The 17,477-nt window shown below is 43.5% G+C and overlaps 1 long non-coding RNA gene across 2 annotated transcripts; it reads left to right on the top strand.

Moving 5' to 3' along the window:
- The first annotated feature begins 3,050 nt into the window (after positions 1 to 3,050).
- LOC120825851 (uncharacterized) lies at positions 3,051 to 10,956 on the top strand. 2 transcript variants are annotated; one of them, XR_013450662.1, is made up of 6 exons: positions 3,051 to 3,269; positions 6,902 to 7,000; positions 7,530 to 7,670; positions 7,768 to 7,966; positions 10,352 to 10,402; positions 10,555 to 10,956. It is a non-coding gene; the product is annotated as an uncharacterized LOC120825851 (long non-coding RNA). The 2 variants fall into 2 exon arrangements; XR_013450663.1 differs by having other exon boundaries at positions 3,088 to 3,269; positions 6,902 to 7,010.
- The last annotated feature ends 6,521 nt before the right edge of the window (positions 10,957 to 17,477 follow it).

The raw sequence follows: 17,477 nt of genomic DNA, 5'->3' as shown, positions 1-17,477 counted from the left end.
GTTTTGTTGAATTATGTTGCTCTTTGAGAAGAATCACAATCTTTTACTTTCACTCTTTGCAGTCTATTCCTGCTTTTAAAATGTATTTTCTTTATAAATCTCCTCAGCCAAAAGGTGAACTTGACCCAGATAGCCCAACACAGCTCATATCTCCTGCCGGCTGGCAGTCAGCAGCAGATACTCTGCTTGGCAGTCCCACTGTTTCAGGAAAAGAGATAATTAAATGGAATGAGATGTAAATGTTCCTAATCAATGATTAATGGTTTCCCGTTCGCTGCTCGGCGCTCCAGGCGAGACTCTATCTGAGGCTCCAGCGGGAGGTTCATGCAGGGAGGAACATAATCATTTTCCAATCCATACAGTTATTTATTTTAAAAGTACATCTACAACTCTGTTACATCTGCTTTCTGAATGCGGGCTTGCTTAATACTTTTGCTTTCATCAAAGGAATTCATAAGCACTGAACTTCATTTTCATTTCGGTTGTTTTCACACTGGGTGACTGTGTACTAGTTGAGTTCAACACGTACTTAGCAGATTTACTATAACCTTCAGGATTCTAACTTAAATATTGACTGCTGGCTTGCATAATGGGAATAATGCAGCTAAACACCACAAGATTCTGCAGACTGTACAGTGTGGTCCTCAGGACACTGACTCGTCACCATGGCGACACATTCTCCCAGCACGCTGGCCACATGGACTCATTACAACACCCGAGCAAAGTGAGAACACACAGAGGCTAATAACTTTGAGGAGCACAACAGGAAGCGTTAATCACAAGCTAAAGAATGGCACGAGGAAATATATCAACATTATTTCAATAAACATTTAGAAACAATTATTATTTCTAAATGAGTCTGGCACATTGTTTTTACTTTACATTGCTGTTTTGTCTACAGTCTCAGGGAGTAGTTTCCAGTATAAAACAAAGCTTTGATGAACCTACTATACAACGTTGCTAGGCTCGGAGAAAACGACAGAGAGACTAGGAAGAGTTAGCGACTAGATAGCTAGGTGGAGAATTTAGCAGGTAATCCGCTCTTTGATGGAAACCAATACAGAGCTAGAAGAGAGTAAATATTGAACTAATGTGCATCGGATTGGGTCAACTTGAATGAATGCTAATGTTGCTCGGAATCTTCTGGATGTGTAAATAGGCAACTGCTTGCTAACATGTGTTCACATTGGTGTTCACATGTGCGTGCTGTTTAAAGCACTTTCACTGTCCCGTAAGTGTTCTCAAACACATGCAGCTTGTAAGACCCTTAAAGGATCGGATTGTTCATGCAGCAACTACCTCCTTAGTGGATGGCCTTTGCTTGGTTGTCATGGAGATGGACCCCATCCTCTCTGGAAGAAGAAGCTCCAGAAATAAAACTTGAAAATAGACTTTGAGTTAAATGACTTTGTCAGACTGCCGTTTCCAATGTTAATAATAACTTAGAAGTTGCATCCTTATAATATGTCTTAAACCTCAGTGCCGTTTCTTTTTAAATGCATACTTTATGTCAATTAAATCAATTTCATGGCATTCTTGGGACTTTGATGCTCAATTAAGGCACAGGTCTGCTTTCAGCTGTACACAAACATCGCCGTGCTAACATAAAGCAGGTATAATGCTAACCATTTTCAACACCACAGTACTACTGAGTCCGATGTGAATGCCGTTATGTCTGCAGGTATTAAGTTACAAAGCAAGGTAACGGACACGATTCAATTTTGAACTAAGGATGGCGCGAAATGAAAAGGGAGCAACATTACTGACCAAAATTAATCCTACAGAGATAAATGCACAACATGCACGCAGCATAAAACTATACAGAATTGAATTGAAGGTCACTTCTTGCACACAACTTCGATATGCTATTACAATTCAATGCCTGACATTTAGGGACCCAGGACGTTCACTGCTTAAAAAGTTTATAATTCAGCAGTCAAACACACCTAGAGCACGGCTAAGACCGCCAGCACGCACAGTTCAACACAAATAACAGCTCTGTGACATAATCCCCCTCAGTTGTAGGCACTGCTGAGTCCGTGCAGCTCTCTATCAGCACAAAGCTGGAGAGGGAGCCTGAAGTATTTTCCAATTAGGCGGCGAGAGCTCGTCTCGGAGCTGCAGATGAGATGCACAGCCACATCGCAGCAACTTGACATTCCCGGCAGCCACTTGTGTGAACCTCCGTCTGTCGGCCGTCCACGCACCAGAAGTTTCATGACAGAGCGGTGACAGCAGAGTCGCCGATGCCTTTGCTGGGAATATTCGCTGTCTGCATGATATATGACGATATAACCATCCGTGTTGTTCCATGTAGCAGCAGTAGGGCAACCATGGCCCTTTGTTGTATTTTTTTAAGCCATTTAACCGTAACGGATGGTTGTATTTAAATTGGATTTGTGCGTGTGGGATACGTGTGATATGTGTTTTGTGGAGCCACCCTGTGTGCCGTAGTCCTCCTCGTTATGTTGCCAGGTTGTTGTTGTTCTCCTTAACAATGGTCATCACTTACTTAAATGTGACTAAAAATGTTGCAGCAGCTCTTCCTGAATTATTTCAACACTCTGGTTTATGACCAAATACAACGAACTAATGAAGCTCTTGTGTAACTTCAGTCAGAAGACAATACTATAGCACGCATAAGATCGTAGTTTGTTTCCCATTCATCCGTCAATCACTCCTCACACATGCTCACTTATTATGTCCTTCCTGTCATTGTTTGAGGCTTTCAATCATGATGTCGGCTGTTTGGATCAGCTGCTCTCTTCTATCCAATAGCACAACGAAACAATTAGATCGTAGAAACATATCAACCACATAATTGCATGAAAGGGTCAGGTGACTTTGAGGTGAATAAAACCATCTGTCATGACAACAAAGGAGAATATCGTACATGTCAGAAAATGTGCGGCTGTCAAAGATACGAGGCAAGCGCCTTCCATTGGAGATTAGGCCGTAAATATCTGAACACAATAAGTGCACAAACATCACAACAGAGCTTAGGTGTGTGGCAATGCTGTGCCTCAATAATGCGCCATGTCATCTTTTCTAATCTGGGATTGACTAATCCTCCTCTGCTCCTGATCCAGACGGACACATTGTCTCCTCTGCTGCGGTGAGAGGATTCCATATGGGGGGTTTATGTTGAGTGTATGTTACCTTTTTGGCTGCAGGGCGGTAGTCTCGGGCACCATGTGCACCACCATCATGGTTCTCTCCACTCTGGCTCTGGTACTGCGCCGACATTTCAACAGCCGAGACAACAGGACGTGAGTAGTTGTTGTTTTTGTAAACGTTTATCTAATCACTGCGGGGTTTGGCTCCTCACTCCAGTTCTGCCACATTATAAGTTAATTTAGCTTTGCATTCTTAAGGTAAGATTTAATAACAGCGCTGTAGACTGGAGACTTGACTCAGACTACTTAGAGGTATTTTTATTTAACTGCTTCTTGTCGCGGAGGAAATTGGTTATTGGAGATGCAGTTAAATAGACCTAATTCTGAATACTCTAAATCATCAATCATCGTTACGTTGTAAGTCTTACACTCGGGGTTCTGCCGTCCAAATTCCCCAAGCAGAACCTCAGCCCCCTGAGATGATTTGTCAAACCAACCAAGTTATCTTACTTATTAATTTAACTGTTCTGATCGTTTCGTCATCCCAATTTTTTTTTCAAATTGTGAATGTGAATGAATGAATGAATTTAATCCTTAACATTATTGTGTGTAAGTGTAGATTGTAAAGTCTGACTACGAAGGGTAAATTAGTGCCCTTCACACATTGCAGCACACATTTTCAACACAGTCTTTATATAAAACATTTTTTAAAAAGCAACGGACATGCATGGAGGAAAGCTCGTCTCATCCATATCACACGCCCAATTGGCCATTTTGTGATCCATTACAGCTATAATGAGCACCGTCAGGCCACAGCTGCCGGCTCATTCTCTCACTGATTAAGAATAGCATGTCGCCGGGTTGAAATTAATCGCATTCAAATCATCAGTAATCAAGAATTTGAGTATCCTCAGGTGCGATTTAATCCTCGGAAAAATGCCCAACCACTATTTTTAGTCAATTCTAGATCCATCCATCTACTTTAAAGCCACCTATCCCTCATCAACGTGATCTCCAAAACCTGTTCGTGAAAATGTATACGAAAATCTTGAGCATACAAATTCGTAACAATACATACGAACTGCGGGGGTTAACCACGCCCCTTGAGTGAACAACATGGCGGACCATGTTGGATTCCTGAGTGAACGTCTCTCCGCCATGTTGGATTTTTGGAGGGGGTTAGGGTTATTATTCTATTCTTACAAGTTAACATTGATTTCTCGTTAAAAATGCAATCATAACATGTTTATTTTACATGGTTAGACTTCACAAAGTGTGTTTACGGGGTGCAGGTCCCCATTCACTTTGAATAGGGTGACGTCATCAGTTGCAGTCCGTATTTATTTCGTATGTATCACTACGAAATTTGTATGTTGAAGATTTTCGTATAAATTTTTACGAACAGGTTTTGGAGATCAGGCTGCCCTCATACAGTGAGGGTGACAGGGGGGGGGGGGTTCAATCCCAGCTAACATCGGGCAAGAGACGGGGTGCATCCTGGACTCACTCGCCTCCACACACCTGCGGGCAATTTAGAGTCAGCGATTAACCCAATCCCAGAGCACGTCTTTGGAGCAGACACACGGGGAGAACATGCAGACTCCACGCTGGGTGGAGTAGAACCCGGGACCTTCTTGCAGTGCCAACCACCACACCTCCGTGCTGGCCTAAATTCTAGATTGGAAACTCCAAATCCTTACTGATAACTGGGAATCTTTATAAGATGCATATCTTGCATTCAATAGTAGGAGTTTTATTCAAAGTAACACTTTTAACCCTTGGTAACTGGAGGATCCTGTTGAAAGCTTTAGCTTTAATACTTTCATCTCTAAATATAGGTGATGATCTCTTCCGGTGCTCAGGCGGTGCCGGGGTCTGCTTAATATTTAAGAATAAATTGCTTTAGACGCCATCAACCTCAGGTCGTCAGATATTGATCTCTCCGCTTAATTGTGTGTAATGAGGTGCGGCGCCTCAGTGGGAGATCAATGTCTAATGCCGGACTACTACATGAGTCATTATCCCCCCCCTCTCCCCCGGGGCAGGGCCCATCCTTGGATCTCCTTGGCGCTTATCACAACATCCAAAACAACATCTTTGGACAGACACGGCAATTATGTGGTGTGAATGCCGCGGGGCCCCGGGGCCTGCATTGATTCCAAGGTGGCGGTGTGCTGGGAAACCAGCTGAACTCTGCGAAATGTTTTTGTCTCTGTGGGTTCGTCAGTGTCACAGTGGCTGTTTTCGTTACTGGAGGGAATCTCCGAGAACTGGATGCTATTCTGAGCCGGCTAGAAACCGGTGCTGATTGCAAATGTCAAGGTTATTATGTTGGGAGACGCAGCAACACTGACGGACTGAAAAAGGTTGGGTTAATAAGCCCCTTATGACGATTTTAAACATGATGAACATGCACTCAAGTCTTGGCTATCAATCAAATTATTGAAGCACAATGGCATGCCGGTTTCTGATAATAAACAGACAGGTGTCTTTAATATGACATCTAAGGAATTGAGTTTGAGATTGTCTTTCTATAAAGTGGTTGAACAAAGTGTGTGTAACAGATTTTATAGTATAGTTTCTCAGGAACAAAGCCGTTCTCATAAAACGCCACAAATCCAAACTGATCATTTACTTAATTACAGAGGCACATCCAGTAATAACCGTCCGTTTATTTTGACATTCAACTAAATAAACCGATGAAATAATTATACCTTATGGAGTTGCTGAAAGGTTGAATCATAAACGCAGCCTTAATTAAGAAACTGCACCGTAAAAAAGACGGATATTTGATGATGAAAGAGTCATTTGAAAAAGGGTTTCCAATGATAGCGAATTGACTATCTTTATCAGGAGTAGAGAATTAGTCCTGTTTTAATTACTCACCTAATTATACCTGTATACAACTAAACACACCTACAGTGTGTATTCTACTCTAGAATGAGCTGAACGCTAAGGGCCGTCCAAACCACTTATCCTGCACACAGGGGGGCTGCAGTCAATCCAACCCAACTTTGGGGCGAGAGACGGGGTCCACCCTGGATTGGTCGCCAGCCAATCGCAGGACTCAGAGACACAGAGACAAACAACCATTCACACTCACATCCACACACCTACGGGCAATTTAGAGTCACCAATTAACCTGCTCCCCAGAGCATGTCTTTGGACTGTGGGAGGAAGCCGGAGAACCCGGAGAGAACCCACGCAGACACGGGGAGAACATGCAGACTCCACACAGAAAGGCCAGATCCAAGGATCAAAACCGTGATGCAGTTTTACAACCCTTTGCACCCCTAGCGGCAGCTCAGGAAAAACAATTACAGCCACGTGATTTGGTAAATGTTCAACAGCAGCCGAACAGAAAGAACCTGCTGTTGCACTCCTTGATTGGATGGAAACACATCAACGGGGAATCCAATTTGCTTTGTGTGCGCTCACTGAGCCAGCTGCCGAAATAACATGAAAGGGCAGAATAAAGCACCTCAAAACAGGAACGTTTTAAGTCCGCGTTTCTTTTCAAGTCATGAAAAACCTTTGTTGAAGGGATGGTAAAATACAAATTTGGCTGACACACACACGCACACACACTGCCCCAACACTCCTGTGGTTGTCTGAGACGGCGTGAGGCGTAACCCCACCCCCACTATAGGGCAGCAGATCGCTTCCAGTAACTTGAAAAGACACCCACTGCCCCCTCACAAGTGTGCTTCATCAAAGTCCTTCACGATCCTGCTCTATGGATAACACACAGTTCTGACCCTTTTACGACTTCCTTCTCCTCCCAGCTTTCCTGAGGACTCGGGGGGGAATAAGGCACCGAGTGTGCAGAGCAGCAAGGACTGAGAGGGAGTGAGGCTCAGCGTGTTAGCAGGCCCCCACATCAGGTAAACCATGGTAAACACATTTGTTGTCTTATGTCATCAATCCCCTCCGTGGACCGGTCAGGTGATTGATCCGAGCCTTTGAGAGCAGGATGAACCACTTCATCACCGCTCTGAATTACCGCTAATGAATTGAACTACATGTAATCGCCGCCCTGCCCTTTCACGGGAGGAGAGGTGGTTCATAAATCTTCTCTGGGACAGTTTGTCACGCTTTTGATGGAGGCGTCTCGCTCCTTGCTTCACGGTGACAGAAAGTTAGACGGTAGGTCTATTGTCATTCTTAATTCCCCATGTTTTAACACATCAAAATGATACAAGTCTATACAGTTGAAAGTCATATTATGCACAATGACGTTTTATTTGCTTAACAAAAAGGAAAAAACAAGTGTTTCTGTGTTTGTGTCCACCACCGTTCAAAGTATCTCTGGCATGCCAGTCGGCCCACCGATAACATCAGCGTGACATCTGGCTCATGTACCACAGGCACCACGACGGGTCTAAAACATGATGGTGTTTTTTCTCTCCACAGAATCCTCAGCCTCCAGCAGGGAGATTGTTCTCAATAGGTACGTGTTCATTATTCTGACCAAGCCTGTTCCCACCACGCCGGTTTCCTCTGTAGAATTCAGCAGCTGGAACATTTACCAAAAAAAAGGAGTGCAGTAAAAAGGTAACTCTGCATTTTAAAGATGGGTTTTGTCAGCTTTTAATAATGGGACCACAGTGTGACCACTACATCTACACTGATACCCTAAACCCCGCTGCAGGAACTGAGAGTATCAGTGTCTGGGCTCGTGTGACAGCGGGCGGGGATGGTAAGCAGCGCAGTGGCCCGGCGCTGGAGACGCACTGTGCACAGCAGACATCATGGCTGGGAGGGGAGACGGCCGGGCGACGGATACGCGTTTGCCGGAGCACTGGAGGGATGTGCGAGAATGGAGCGTGGAGAAGAGACAGAGCCACCAAGTAAGAGCCTCTCTCTCTCTCTCTCTCTCTCTCTCTCTGTCTCGCTGTCGCTCACTGCGTCTCAACTCGTCGTGTTCTTATTCGACTGAACCCAGAGCGGCCTGTCGATACTAAGTCATTCAGACAGTATGTGGTGTTGTCTCTGCTCGGAGCCTCTGGGAGCCGCCCAGAAGATCACTCAACGCTTCTTTACTCATCTCTCGTGTAATCGCTCCATTATTGAACGCGTTTGTATGTTGTTCTGCAGAAAAAAGGTAAATGCTTCCTGAGTCGTTTAAAAAAAAAATCAGCTATAAAGTATGAGTAGCAGGAAATGCATTGTTAGTGTTTGACGTTTATGATGTAGTGTGTGGGTTGATGGATGAGGTGACCCGCATCTCCTCAAAGCTTTGTGATGGAGATAAGTTTAGAAGTGAGGTCAAAAACTGTACCAATTACTGTGTTAATAAGCTTCTTAATAAAGCCATTAACACAGACAAATTACATTAAAGTCATTATGAAACACCATTAAACCATGCTGTGCTCTGAGTTAATACAACGCAAAGAAGGACAAATCTGCCTCTGGGCACAAACTGGGATTTTTTTGTATATCTGGAAAGCCAAAAATACCAAAGTAAATGTAATAACTATGCACCCGAGAGCCTGACAAACAGGCTACACATGTCTTTCAAATTAACACAAAGCCCTTATTGCCATTACTAGAAAGGTCGCAGGTCACAGCCTCATTCACAGATGGTTCAGCATTCTGCTCTACAAAAGCGCCACCTTAAATCTTCCCAGAGATGTAGTCATTCCGCATGAATAAGGCATAAGGAGCAACCCCATAGTGGACGAGTGACTAAGAGGAGGCGGCCCTGCATGCTTCAGTAGTTATTATATTGCTGAAGCAGTAGAACTTGAGATGAATTCATAATAAAATAGTTGGCATGGGGACCACATGGATGTTCTGGGCCTCTCTTAAAAACTTTATATGCAGCACATCTTCTTACCGAATGTTGGAAGAACACCTTTACAGGACCTCATCTCTAGATAATGCCATACAATTGTTTTCCCCTCAACAGAAGTTAAAATGAGTAAATTAGGGAGGTACAGCTAAAAACTCCTTATAACCATTTTTAACTGAAACAAAGCACAATTCCCTCACCAGGCCACTGAGTACGGAGCAAAAAACACGTGGCGGATGCACTCATTAACCGGAACAACCAGATGGATCGTTACACTGAACCACCCAGAGGCTATCCATGGAAGGGTTTGGAAAAGGGCAACTACTTTCCAAAAATACATCTGAAGGAAATCGGAAGGAGAGCGAAGAACATCCGTCGGTGTCGTTCTTTTCTTTGCTTTCAATTAAGAATGACTCTCTGGTTCAGCATGTACGCTCTGCCTCCCTGCAGCATCCTGCAGCATGTCATCAGCCTCCCATGTGCACACACACACACACACACACACACACACACACACACACACACACACACACACAGGCACATGCATCTGCTGAAACCTCTGACTTCACTCCACCAGCGCCAGTCTGTGCACAGGCAGTTCAGATGTTGTCATTCGGTTTGCTGGAGGATTTGGGCAGCCTTATTCAAAAGGGATATTCTCTCTTTTATTTATGCTGCGTTCTATTTTCCTTTTGTCTGAGCCGGGGACACGTAGGCAGAAATCTCACGTGTTACCGTAGTTGTGATAATTCAGGTAGTGTTCCTGGTTTCAGAGAGACACTCTATTCATGTAGGAGCAAAGGGTTCCAGAGGTTCAATAGGAAACCCAAACCATGTATTTGATCAATATGTCTTTAAAACAAAGGCTTAATACCTGCATTTATTCATTTATTCTGTGGAGGTTGGCAATGAGATAGAATACAAAGCAAAGTAATGTGTTTTTGTCTTCTAGGAGGTTAAACATGTTTACAAAAAGAAGTGATGTAGCTCTTTAAAGCTCCTTAAAAATCATTCCAGAAAATGTCACCAACCACCAACCTCGTTAGAAAACCACATTCTTCCGACACTGCCCCTCCCACACTAATCCTGCTAGAAAAGCACAAGACAAAAACTAAAATACAGAAATCTCTGAAGAAACTGAAACTGACTGAAAATGTCTTGATGTGGAACAAGAAAATATGCTCCTTTCATTTGAATCTAAAATGAAAAGAAAATGTGCCTTCAAGTGTGGGTCGTTTGCATTTTCCATTGATCAATGAGAATTTTGCTTTGAGACTAAAGCTAACCAACCTGTGTGGCTTCCTGTAGCTTTCTGAATATTCCAATCACTTAAATGTGAAACTACTCTCAGAGGGTCTGCTGTGATCAAAAGGTGCAATATCCAATCCCGCTTCTCAACATCTCTCCGTAGATGATGAAATTCTCTCTCTCTCTCTCACAGATGTGGGTTGCAGATGTGGAAGCTGTCCTCAAGTCCATGGAGAGACAGTTGGTGAGTTTTTAAAAGAAGACGGTGTGTATATGCCTCGACTAGACCCATAAGTCCATCAAGACACTTGTTGTGATCATTCTAAATGGCACTGGTGTTTTTGAATAACGGCCTCCTGCAGCTCCTTGTGTCAAACTAACATACCCGTTTCCCAGAATGCTTCACTGGAGAAATATCCTCGTACAAGCGCAGTCTGCCCAGAGCGTTGTCCTCCATCTCCTTTGAACCGCGGCGGGTGTCTCTGCTGCCGACCAGCTGATCCGGAGAGGCGGCTTAAGATGGTCTGAAATGATTTGGAGGCAAGAGAAACGCTCAGCGATCCCGTTTTCTTTGCAAACCTGAACCCTTCAATCCCTCATGCAATGACCTGTCCTCATAAGCCGTTTTTGCCATTCAGCTGAGGAAAGTCATTTCACACTTGAGTGTATCTTTACTTATCCGTCCCCTGAGCGCTGAAAAGTAGATTTCAACTTGAGATCTTCCCGCGATGACTTCCAGCTTCATGTTCTTAATACTCTGCTAACGACTGACTAATGAATAAACAAGTCTCTCTGCGACGCAGGCTTCTGTTGTCTCTATTGGAGGGGTGGGGGGGGGGGGGTCCTTACCCACATTGTATGCAGCACAGAAACAAGCTACCAGGTTTACTCTTTTGAATCATTTGAAATTTTACTCTCTGCACGTAGATTGTAAAAGCAGCGATGCACTAATATGTATTACGAACTATTGAAACCTTCGGACGTACAGCATCTCAGCAGTTAATGCTGTTTTTCATCTTTCTACGAGCGGACCATTTCCTTTGCCAAGAGATGAAACCGTATTTCCTCTCTGATTACGTAAATGACTGAATCCTTATTGATAATAAGGTTGTTTTCCTGTTTGTTGTCCCGCCGACCGGTGTGCATTCAATTTAAGCTCCGCTGGGACCGACAGGCCAGAGTTGTTCTGAAAATGGCACCAAAAACCCTCACTGAGACTGAGAGTGCTATGCATCTACTATAAGAGACATGCCCCTGTTGGCCGTTGTGACAACTGTGTACCAAATCCTTCCAGCCGTGGCACGCGATTGGGGGAACTAATGTGCCGAATACGTCGCCTGCGAACATCGCCTCTGCCAAGCGTGCACTCTGAATCCGCCTGTGTAATGGAGGCAGTGTGGCACACGCATATCTGCTGTTAGCAGAGGCAGCACTTCCATATCTCGCCGTGGCCTCCTGCCCCTGATGAGCCCCTCCGACTCAAATCACGAGTGGAAAGCGGGGCTTTTGTGAGCTTGGTTAAGTGGCGCAGCTTGGGTAATGAGTGTGGTCTCCCATGGTCTGGCAGACCATAGGAGTTAATCAAATGACGGGCGAGAGAGCCGTGATTCCTAATGGAGTCAAAAAAGAAAGAGAGAGAGAGAGATGTAGAGTTTGGGACTAATACAGGGACCGCTTTCTTCCCCAATCACCTGGGCAGCTGCAGACTTAATCATATCTCCACAGACTTTGAGATTCAATACAGAAAAAACCTTGAGCAAGGACCGGGAGTTAAAGCTGAAGAGCAGGACTTGTTGTCTGTTGAGAAGCTGATTATGGTTGTGTTGTTGACTGTTGGCAGTAGAAGGACACAAAGTATTTGGACATCGACCTGTTCTGAAGCAATCTGTCATGAATCACAGTAGCTGTGATATTTCATTTTTCCTCACATGTGCATCATGAGGGATCCTCACAGCTCGTCTATGTGTACAAACAGGTGCACAAAGGGGGAGAAAGACCATTTGTACAAGAGAATAAAATAAATGACTCATTTTGTCCCAGTAGCACCTCTCCATCTTCTGAAAAGCCTGCACATAAAATGTGTTCCTCTGGTGATAAGACCAGCAAACAATCAAGCAGCAGCCTCCCACAGCGAGAGCCGAGGTCTGATGAGATGCCACTCACAGGCAATTAGAACGCCGCCTCAAAAACCCTCGGATGCACAACTCCAACTCTCTCTCCCTCCCTCCCTCTCTAACGGCTCACAGGTTGCGTTTGTTTGTCAGGGGGCTCGACCCCGCGGTTGACACCAGGATGGAGGGAATGAGACGATGCTATTTGTGACCAGAGTAAAGCCTCAATGCAAAGACTAGATGTATTACTTATTCCAAAAGTGTTCAGGGTTCAATGCTTGTCTAACACAAAGCCGCTTTTCGACACTTACATGGATCCCTCTAATCGAGTCAAGGAACTCGGTTGAGTTGTTTTGAAAGACTGTACGTGGGTCCGCCCCCACCGCCATCACGCTAATCCGGCGGCCTCCCCCGCAGCCACGCTCCAAAAGGGCAGGCCGCGGGAACGGGGGTGACCCGATAAAGTGCGTCCGCTTGTAATGAGGAGTGATTCCCCCGCTGCAGAGGGAGGGCCCGGGCTTCCCCCCGTCTGCTCTTCTTGGCACATCTTCTGTTGGGCGAGTGACTCAGCCCTTTGGATGCCCCGTGCTGCCAGGCGGCAGCTGAGTTGTATTAAAGACGGCCTGGTGAGCCCCTCCAAATCATGGAGAAAAGAAGAAGAACTCCTTGACATGAACTTTTTGCTTGTTTTTGGTATAAGAATATTTTGTCTATGCAATAAACTGTCCGAGTAATAAACATCACGTGTTGGCTTTTGGAAATTATAATACATATTTTTTATGGACAAAGACCAAAAAACAGGTGATTTTAAAGCGATAGGACCCCTGACAACACTATTAAGTTGCTAGGCAACCAGCAAAGCTCTTGGGAAGTTAATGCACATATCACCGCGTAACAAAACAACAATTCGTCTTTGCACTTTGGTTTTGAAGTTTGAAGTTACAACATGTTAAATAGCTTTAATTAAAGCCGTGCGAGTAGGCATATTTTGTAACAAGCCAGCTGTTTCCCATCTTAATGCTAAGCTAAGATAGCCAGACCCAAATTTTACATTTACCATACAAACAAGTGAACTGATCAACGAGGACAACACTTGCTTTTAGCAGCCCTAAACCTATTGTAACATAAACACAAGCATAGCAAAGTGCCAGGAGTGAATGACGTATGGAAAGAGGCTCGTAGCTGACACAAGGCGCACACACCATCACTTTAACAACTCATCAACATCCCGTTTTGATTCCACGCTTGTCGACAGTGTCTCATGTATTCAATAGATGACGGTAGTAGACACTTTATAGCAGTTTCTTAAAATCCCATTTTCAGTTTTCCCAGCAGCCAATCTAGAGCACGGAGAATGATTTTTCAGGAAGTTATTCAAAAAGGATGATCCTCTTCACAGCATCCAGACTTGATAGTTTTAAATGATCCATTTCACAGTCAGTGGATATATATTTGTCACGGTTATTACTGTTGTTTCAGAGCTCGGAAAGCTTAGCTGCCAGCGATAGACAGGTTTGCATAACTCTTATATAATAATAGCAGCGCCTTGACAGAAGAGAGGGGGGGGCATCTGAAGAAACAGAGCAGAATTAAGGGGCAAGTGAAGGAGAGCCAGGCGGACAGGCAAACTCTTTCTGCAAGACATCAGTGCTAAGCGACCCAGACGAGGGAATCTGTCACGTTGGATGCCACTGCTAACTAAATGCTGAGGTATACGACATTCCTTCCACCCACTCAGTGTACTGTCAGTGTGTGTGTGTGTGTGTGTGTGTGTAGGGTGTGGGATGGTGTTAGGTCAGGAGCAGGGCTTAGTGAATGTTATATAAGCAATAATTAGGTTAATGTATTGATGTTATTGATATGCACTGACATCTGTGCTGCGCGTCTCTCACAGCAGATATTGGCTGAGTATCAGTTATCACGGCTTGTGTCAGCGGTCTCGTGTTCAGGAGATGAAACCAGATGGCGAGGGATGCCAGTTTAGCGAAATTAGTGCAAACTATGTGGTATGTGTGCAGAAATGATGCAGTGATAACGTTTGTTTCATCACCCCTTCTGAGAGGAAAACCTCTCTAAAATCTACAGGCACATATTGGGTATGGACAGCACGGTGTCTTAAATCACATATATAAATAATAATAAACACGGCATGTATACAGTGAGGCAGGGAGCCCTCCTCCCCTCACCCCTTCAATGCCAGGCAGCAAGAGAGCTCACAGCTGGAGATGGGTGGAAGTGAGCATCCACGGTCTCCTTTCAGGCTGCTCTCCCGCTCCTCAGCTGTGCCATTTTCAATCAATAGCTTCTTACGGAAATCAGCATCCACGCGACGGCTTGAAATGAAAGGCCCCCTTTGTGGCGAGGTGTAGTGTGTGTAATGATGTGACGCTAAAGAAACGCACAAGTTTTTCACAGGAATTTTCTCCCCTTTGCATAAAATTACATAATATGTTCACGTTTAAAGTGAAGCCTGAATGGATTCTTTTTTTTTGGGGGGGGGGGTGGGGGGGGGCTACATTAACAGCTAAAGTAGGGCTTAATGTAATGACTAACTATCTTCTGCAGCAAGGTGGAAGAAAAGCGGTGCGTTTACTTGCATGTGAATTATCATGTTGTTCCCCCTCTGGCTCCAGGTGTTTACTCGGGCCACTTATAATTCACATCTGCATATATTCTCACCTCCTTCTCCTTCTCCTCCTGCTTCTCCTCCCGCTTCTTCCTCTCTGTGGATCGGTGCCTGCAGGCAGAACCGGAACGCAAGGATGACTTTGATTTGACCAAAGAGAAATCAGACAAACTTCTTAATTATATTTCCTCAAAGCAATATTCTCCTCTGACACATGACTGATGCACTGATGATGAACTACGGTGCCAGTAATGGATTTTATGGCGAGGACAAAATGTGAAGACGGGGCTAGAGGGCCACTTTACTAGGAAGGAAAAAGAATTAAAGCAGGATGTTCATAGTCACACTTAATGTACAATTAAGACTCAATAACGACTTACAGCGAAAACATACTAACGTGTTGTTGAGTAGTGAAAAAGAACACAACAGTTATAAAGTTGTGCTTTAACACATACTTTAGATGAATTGTGTTGTGATCATTTCCACTACTGCTTTACACAAAATCCATGGAATATATTGTCATTAGAAAAGCACAGCACTGCACATTAGTTTTTAGAAAAGCTTTTTAGGTGACTACCGGCTGCCGCTTTCTTAATCCAACATCGCCACCTATGGACGGACCGGGGTAACTGCTCCATTAAGAAGTCGAGCGGAATGAGTGAATCTTCACCTGATGCTGACTACATTAACATTAGTTTATTTTCTGGTGGGCAGAAGGTGTAACAGAATTCACCAGCGCGGTAGGTGAAGGCTAACGGCCTTAACATTATCTGAATAATGGCATCTTGCAGGGAAAAACAACTTTTGGCTACTTCTATTATTGAATGTTATCATTAGAATGACTACAACACAGTAAATAACCACCATGGTGCCACACCAAATGTTTATTGTGGATATCACAGTATATCCCAACTGTTAAGAAATCCAAAATGTAATTCAGTATATACTTACATGTTTGGAGCAGCAGTCCCTCAACGGGAAAAAAGTCCAAAAGTCCTGCATTCAAAAAGGAAATCCAATCAACAACATAAAATTAGTGGAGCTCATTTTGACCGTATGCAGTAGGGTGCAGGGTAGTTTTGTATATAACATACAATAATCTAATATAGAACAATACCATATGTTTTTCATTTGAGTATGTGAATAAACATCTGTAGCATAAAGTAGAATCAAATGGAAACACTCAAACATGCAAACAGTATGGTTCTTCAGTAAAGGCACAATAAAGGAGTTTTTCCACCTCTGTAATGCACACTATTTATGACTTTATTGAAGAGATTTATTGAAATGCATTTGTTCATTATGTGGAGTTGATATGTGTCTCAATCATTCTTCATTGGTCATCGCCATCCGACGGCGAAACGGTATCACTTTCTATGAAGCCAATGTCGACGAGGCTTAGAATGTACTCATAGCGCTCTACAATAGGGGATAAAACCACTCATAACGATTCACAATAGCATTTTATGATGACTTATAAGAAGTATCTAATATCTCAAAATATGCTGATCCTTGACTGACATTTATTTTCAAGGATGACAGAGTATGATAATCTTCTATTACATACTTTGTAATTTCACGTTATTCTAATCAGTCACTGTTTGCTGTAAGAGAAGTGGAAAAAGTTCTCAGCAAGAAAAAATAAATTGTAGCATACATTTTTTTTTTATCATGACTGATGATTATATTTTTTTACTATGACAACCTGGAGTAACTTAAAATACATAAGGAAGCATTATAAGTAATTAAAAATGAACAAATGCATCAATGGCACTTTCTCCATTTGCAGTCATCTTTTTCTGTGTTACAGAAGTTCACTAATGTGTTAAAGGACACTAACAGAATGAAATACTCAATTGTAATTACTGTTCTTTTGGTCATCGAAACCTTTTTTTGGTTCCAATTATCACTAATTAAAATGCATTTGTGTGCAATCGACAAACCTAATTACATACCGAGTGCTACACTCTCTCCTTCTAATTATCTTAAGACAATTGGTGTGATTTCTGAACCAGATTTTTTTTGTTCCTGGTTTACCAATTTAAAATGTGAACCCCGTCCGATTGAGGGGATACTGAAATGTGTTTGAGGGTTAGCATACACAATAATACAACAGATGATATTTGGATAACTGAACTGTACTTCAACCTAAATCGATAGGCCTTTTCTTCCACATAAAACATTCTGACGCTGGCTCACTGACGTGCTGCCACCACGTATTGGGACCCACGAATAGAGCAGAGCCATTGTTAGTATTATCAGCACAGAACACTGCAACCCCGCACTTACAGACTCTCTTCTCAATCACTTTCTTATTACTACAGTTAGAAAATGCAAAAGTTCTTCTAAAATCCCACTTCCTTCATTGTGCCACTAGGGGGAAGCAGATTGTCTGTTTTCAGCGGCAGAACAACTAAACAGCGAAGTTTAAAGTGAAGTGCCGGCGGGTTTTTGTGAGTCAAGTCAGCATGAGGCACCAAAAACAACTGAGAGAAAACCGTCAGTTGTAACCTGAAAATAAAAGTGTAGCGTTGTCCGTTGATAGATTTATGAAAGTATGCTGATTAAATTGATGGCTTAAA

Source organism: Gasterosteus aculeatus, chromosome 9 (genome assembly GCF_964276395.1).
Source record: "Gasterosteus aculeatus chromosome 9, fGasAcu3.hap1.1, whole genome shotgun sequence".
Taxonomy (NCBI): Eukaryota; Metazoa; Chordata; class Actinopteri; order Perciformes; family Gasterosteidae; genus Gasterosteus; species Gasterosteus aculeatus.
Note: the sequence above shows the minus strand (reverse complement) of the source record. Positions and strands in the feature narration are given on the sequence as shown.